The sequence below is a fragment of the Myotis brandtii genome, unplaced genomic scaffold (genome assembly GCF_000412655.1).
Source record: "Myotis brandtii unplaced genomic scaffold, ASM41265v1 scaffold601, whole genome shotgun sequence".
NCBI classification, from domain to species: domain Eukaryota; kingdom Metazoa; phylum Chordata; class Mammalia; order Chiroptera; family Vespertilionidae; genus Myotis; species Myotis brandtii.
Window position 1 is genome coordinate 861,106 of NW_005370276.1, and position 6,784 is coordinate 867,889.

Sequence of the window (6,784 nt, forward strand, 5' to 3'; positions counted from 1 at the left end):
ATATATACACACACACACACACACTTTTTAATCTTTAGAAAAAACAAAACAGGATGTCCCACCCTCTTCCATGGAACCTGTGGATATGTGACCATTACAGGCAGAAGGGATTTTGCAGACGTGACTAAGTTGAGGGTCTTGAGCTGGTGGGATGAGCCTGAGTCACCCAAGTGGGCCCCAGATCTCATCACAAGGGCCCTTGAAAGAGGGAGGCGGAAGGAGATTTGAGTACAGGTCTCAGCAGCTGTGTGACCCCTGATGCCAGACGCTCCCTGCTGGCTTTGAAGGTGAAGGAAGGAGCCACGGCATGGAATCCGGCTCTAGAAGCTGGAAAAGGTTCTCCTCTAGTCTCTGGAGGGAGCACAGCCCTGCCGACACCTCCAGTCCAGTGGAACTCATTTCAGGCCTCTGGCCTCCAGCCTGTAGGATGATAAATGTGTATTGTTTTAAGCCACCAAGTCGATGGTAATGTCACAGCAGCCACCGGAACACATGCATCCTCCTCTGAGAAACGGGATCTGCAGCCCCGCCCATTGCTAAGGCCAAGTGTGGGAGGGATGCCCCTGCCTCTCCCTGCTCACTGCCCTCCTGTGGGGACAGAACCCACCCCGCAGCCTGGCCTGGGCCCTGCTTTCCTGGCCGCCTGGAGCGCCACCTAGTGGCCGCGAAGATAATAGCAGCGGCTATTTGAGTCCAGCCCAGCACTTGGCTGTTTTTGCCACTTGTTTCCAGAACATTCGAGAAACTGTCTGCTTTGCTCCAGCCCCACTATCACTCCCCTGGTCTCAATTCCCGTCGGCTGCCTCTCATCGCTGCTTCCTCACCAAGCACCTTGCTTCTGCCTTCCATGCTCGCCAGCAGGGTTTCCCAGCTCAGCCCTCTTGACATTTGGGGCTGGATGATTGTTGTGGGGGCTGTTCGTGCATTGTATGATTTTTAAAAATATATATATTTTATTGATTTTTACAGAGAGGAAGGGAGAGGGAGAGAGAGTTAGAAACACCGATCAGCTGCCTCCTGCACACCCCCTACTGGGGATGTGCCTGCAGCCAAGTTACATGCCCTTGACCGGAATCGAACCTGGGACCCTTCAGTCCGCAGGCCGAGGCTCTATCCACTGAGCCAAACCGGTCAGGGCACATTGTATGATGTTTAGCTGCATCCCTGGCCTATGTCTGCTAGATCCCAGGAGGCCTCCCTTAGTTGGGACAACCAAAAAATGACTTTAGACATTGACGATTGTCTCCTGTGGGCCACAGTGGTCGTGTCCTCTCACAGTTCTGGAGGCCAGAAGTCCAAAACTGGTATCACTTGGCCAAAGCCAAGGTTTTGGCAGGGCTGTGCTCTCTTCAGAGGCTGTCGGGAGAAACCTGCTCCTTGCTCTTCCAGCGTCTGGAGGCTGCCAGCATTCCTTGGCTTACAGACACATCACTCCCGTCTCTGCCTCCATGGCGTTCTCCCCAGGTCTCTCTGGGACTTCTCTGTAGCTTCCTTATAAGGAAACCAATCATCGGATTTAGGGCCCATCCTGATCCAGTAAGTAGGACCTCATTTTAACTGATTACATCTGCAGAGATCCTACTTCCAAATAAGGTCACGTTCTGAGGTTCTGGGTGGACATGAGTTTTGTTTTGTTTTTCCAATATATTTTTATTGATTTCAGAGAAGAATGGAGGGAGGGAGGGAGAGAGAGAGAGAGAAACATCAATGATGAGAGAGAATCATTGATTGGCTGCCACCTGCATGCTCCCTACATGGGATCAAGCCCGCAACCCCGGCATGTGCCTTTAACTGGAATCGAACCTGGGGCCCTTCAGTCTGCAGGCTGATACTCTATCCACTGAGTCAAACTACCTAGGGCTGGACATGAATTTTTGTGTGTGGGGGAGACACTATTCAACTCTGTGTAGTATTATCATCTCCATTTTCCCAGAGGTAGAAATTGAGGCACAGAGAGGCTGAGTTAGTTGCCCAAGATCACACACTGGGATTTGTTCACACAGCAGAGCCTGGATTTGAATTCTGAGCAAAATAGTTAGAGACCTCATCTTCCTTACCCCCAAGCTATGCTGCTTTTCATATTCAATACACCTTTTTTATTACTTATTCCTTCAAGATCTTGACATTGTGGGGAACTTGAAAGAGGTGAGTTAAAGTAACCCTCCTCATCTCTTTTGAACAAAGAGGCTGTGTTATGGGACAAGAGTGGGTCAGAGACCAAGTGCTGTGAGGTCAGGACATGCGACCCAGGACAGGGTGGAGGTTGGGCCAGGTTCAGTGTCAAAGGCCTGGCATTTGGAGGTTGGGCATTTGGTGCTGGCATTTGACCCTGGACGTAGAGGTGAGACGAGAGTGACTGTCTGCCTTTCCCCAGGCCACCCGTGACCTTGCCCAGTACGATGCAGCCCATCATGAAGAGTTCAAACGCTACGAGATGCTCAAGGAACATGAGAGACGCCGTTACCTGGAGTCGCTGGGAGAGGAGCAGAGAAAGGAGGCAGAGAGGAAGCTGGAAGAGCAACAGCGACGGCACCGAGAGCACCCCAAAGTCAATGTGCCTGTAGGGACCATCATTCGTACCCACCTTCCCCGTTCCCCCCCACCCCCCTATGTCTAATTCCCTAAGTTCCATAAAGCAAGAATGTAGCTGAAAAACTACAACTCCCAGCAGACCCCGAGGCAAGAGTCCCTTTTAATGTACCTACCTCTTCCCAGGGGCTTCTGGGAGTTGTAGTTTTCTTGCTTGAGGGGAATGACTGAGAGATGGGAGCATAAAGCGTTCTCTAGCTTTATCCCATAGGACCTAGACTTCTTACTCATGAGCCCCTCACTCTTACCTCCACAGGGCAGCCAAGCCCAGTTGAAGGAGGTGTGGGAGGAGCTGGATGGATTGGACCCCAACAGGTTTAACCCCAAGACCTTCTTCATACTGCATGGTAAGGTGGGGAGGGTGTCCTAAGACCCAGGCTGAATTCTGAGGCTCTGACCTTTGGAAATGAGGACCACAGGATTAAGAGCCTAGAATGACAATTTTTGGTAGCCTGGTCGGGGAAGGTTTTCTAGACCAGCATTGTCTAGTAGAACCTTCCACACCAATGGAAATACTCTATGTTCAAATGGTCTTTGTACAGCAGCCACCAGCCCCACGTGACCATGCAGCACTTGAAATGTGGCTCTTACAACGAAGGAATTGTGTCCTTAGAGTCGGTAAATTTTTTAAGACTTGTGAGCCTGGTAAAATACACGTAACATAAAATTTCCCTTCTCAGCTATCTTTAAGTGTCCAGTTCAGTATGTTAACTACATTCCCATTGCTGTGTAACTGGTCCTTGTGAAACCGAAACTCGAATCAACCGGAGGCCCGGTGCACGGATTTGTGCACCGTTGGGGCCCTCGGCCTGGCCTGTGGGGATCGGGCCGAAACTGGCAGTCCAACATCCCCCGAGGGGTCCCAGAGTGCGAGAGGGCACTCTGCAAAGTTGCTGTTGCTCAGCAGCTCCTGCATTGAGCTTATGCCCCCTGGTGGTCAGTGCGTGTCATAGCTACTGACCGGTCACTTAGCCTTTTATATATATAGACTAGAGGCCCGGTGCATGAAATTCGTGCACTGGGGGGAGGGAGCGGGGCACGCTGGCATGGTGCCCTTGGGGATGTCTGACTGATGGTTTAGGCCCGTTCCCCGCAGCAGTTGAACATCCTTAGCGCTGCTGTGGAGGCGGGAGAGGTTCCCGCCACCGCTGCTGCACTTGCCAGCCATGAGCCCAGCTTCTGGCTGAGTGGCACTCCCCATGGGAGCGCATTGACCACCAGGGGGCAGCTCCTGCGTTGAGCATCTGCCCTCTGGTGGTCAGTGCACATCACAGCAGCCGGTCGTTCTGCCGTTTGGTCAATTTGCATATTAGCCTTTTATTATATAGGATAACTTCCCATTACCCCTCCCCCCAGCTTCCGGTACCTTCTATTCTTATTTCTGTCTCTGTGAATTTGACCTCAAATAAGTAAAATCACACAGTATTTGTCTTTTTGTGACATAATGTTGAGGAAATGAGATTTTAATTAGATGGTTATTGATTGGAATTAATTTGCCCCATGTGGCTAGTGACTGCTGTGTTGGACCGCACAGTTCTAGAGAGTTGAGATTTGAACAAAGACCTCAGTGATTGAGGGGCTGCGGCTTGCAGAGATTTGCGGGAAGAGCATTGTAGGTGGAGGGAACAGCAAGCACAAGAAGAGTGAGCTTGGTCCATCTAAGGTCACAGCCAGGATAAGAAATTTGGACTTTGTTGTGTCATGTGACGCCACAAAAAGGCTTTGAGCAGCGGACTGACACCCTCTGCCTTAAAGGTTGGCAGACTCCATCTGGCTGCCGTGTCAAGGACAGACTGTAGGTGTGAGGGCCAAAGCCAGGAGCCTAGTTAGAGAGCACGAGGTGCTGGTGGCTGGACCACCGGAAGGAAGAGTGACCAGTTCCTGGACTCATCTTGCAGGTCAAGCTAGTACGACTTGCAGATGGACCGGATTAGAGTTATGAAGGAATAAAAGGGTCAAGGGTGACTGCAAGGTATTTGGCCTGAGAAACTGGAAAAACTGAATGGAAAGAGCAAGCATGTTTGGCAGGGCAAATTGGGAACGGGGTTTCCGTTACATTAGAGACGGCTGGTAGACATGTGCATGGAGATGAAGAGTAGACAGTTGGATATTCTGGTGTGGAGGCCGCTTGTGGATGGCATCGAAAGCTGAGGGACTGGAGGAAACATCTAAGAAAGTGCCGGCCAGGAGCACTCGCTTTGTGCCCTGGCCGTTGTGGCTCAGTTGGTTAGGGGTCATCCTGCGCATCAAAAGGTTGCCAGTTCCATTCCCCAGTCAGTGCACATGCCCGTGTTGTGGGCTCAGTCCCCAGTAGGCAGCTGATCAATGTCTCGCTCTCACATTGATGTTTCTCTCCCTCTCCCTTCCTCTCTCTAAAAATCAATAAATTTTAAAAAAAAATAGCACTCTCTTTGTAATGATGGAAAGCCACATATGGCTAATCAGCATTTGACTTGTGGCAAGTAGGCTGATAAGCTGAATTTTTTTTCAATTTTTATTTATTGAATTAAGAAAGAGAGAAATGCTGATTTGTTGTTCCACATATTTATGCATTCAATGGTTTCTTGTATGTGCCCTACCCAGGGATCAAACCCGCAACCTTGGTGTATCAGGATGACGCTCTCACCAACTGAGCAACCCGGCCAGGGCAATAAACTGAAATTTTTATCTTATTTAATATTAATCTATTTAAACTTAACAGCCCATGTGGCTAGCGGCTCCCTTATTGAACAGATCTGAACACTAGACAGAGACGAGGCCCCGGGCCTGAGCCCGTGGATGTACCAAGGTGTAGAAGTCAGGAGGACGAGGAAGCCAGCAAGGGAGAGAGGGGGAGCGGGAGAGGAGAGAATGATGTTCTGGAAACCACAAGCAGAGTCAAGTTAGACGTGAACTAAAAATTAACCACTGGCCGAAACCGGTTTGGCTCAGTGAATAGAGCGTCGGCCTGCGGACTGAAAAGTCCCAGGTTCGATTCCGGTCAAGGGCATGTACCTGGGTTGCAGGCACATCCCCAGTAGGAGGTGTGCAGGAGGCAGCTGATCGATGTTTCTCTCCTATCGATGTTTCTGACTCTCTATCTCTCTCCCTTCCTCTCTGTAAAAAATCAATAAAATATATTTTAAAAAAAAATTAACCACTGGTTTTTCAGTGGTTAATTGGAAACCCCATTCCCAATTTGCCCTGCCATAGCCCATGCGCTGTATGAGCGGGATTGGCAGGGACGACTAAAAATTAACCACTGGTTTTTCAGGGTCAGGGGTTCCGGCCACCTCAGCAGGATGAGGGCAGGTGCTGACCTGAGTGAGCAGAGGAGGTGGAGCAGTGAGCATAGCCCATGCGCTGTATGAGCGGGATTGGCAGGGACCGGCTCTTCTGGCACCTGGAGTTGGCCCTGGCCTGGCTCTCTGGGAGGCAGAGGCCCCCGAAACCCCAGGATCCTGTGCACAGAGGGGTTGATCCTGGCCCATGTCACACCAGGTGCTAGGGATCAAGGCATCCTGCATGACAGCGGTCCCAAGAACGGTCCCACCTTCATCTACTCCATTCTTGGGACCCTGGTTAGAAGGGAATGGACTGTCCTAGCAGCAGGCCTGGGGGGCACTAATGCTGGAGGCCACCATTCTACCATTGGAGACTTGTTACCTGTCCTCTAAATAAAACAGATCCCGTATCAGCCCAGATTCCTCCTCCAGCTGGTCCCTCGGGGACCTGACCCACCCCATCCTCAGTCCCCTAAGATATGTCGTCTCCCCTCAGATATCAACAGTGATGGGGTCCTGGATGAGCAGGAGCTGGAGGCCCTCTTCACCAAGGAGGTGAGTGCCCGGGAAGCCCTGGCTGCCGGGGATGCCCGGATCAGCCACCTGGTCCTTCCTTAGCGCCCCCGGAGGTAAGTTCAGGGAAAACTACAACTCCCAGCAGCCCCAGGGGCAAAGAGTAAAAAAAAAAAGGCTGCCAAGAATGTCAGGGTGCCCCAAGGGCTAATGGGCGTCAGCTGGGGTGGGGAGGTGGCGTGGCTTGGGAAAGAGGTTACCCCGGACCTCAACCTGTCCCGCCTCCCGCTGGCCTCTGCAGCTGGAGAAGGTGTATGACCCGAAGAATGAGGAGGATGACATGCGGGAGATGGAGGAGGAGCGGCTGCGCATGCGGGAGCACGTGATGAAGAATGTGAGGAGGGACCAGGCCCTGGAGG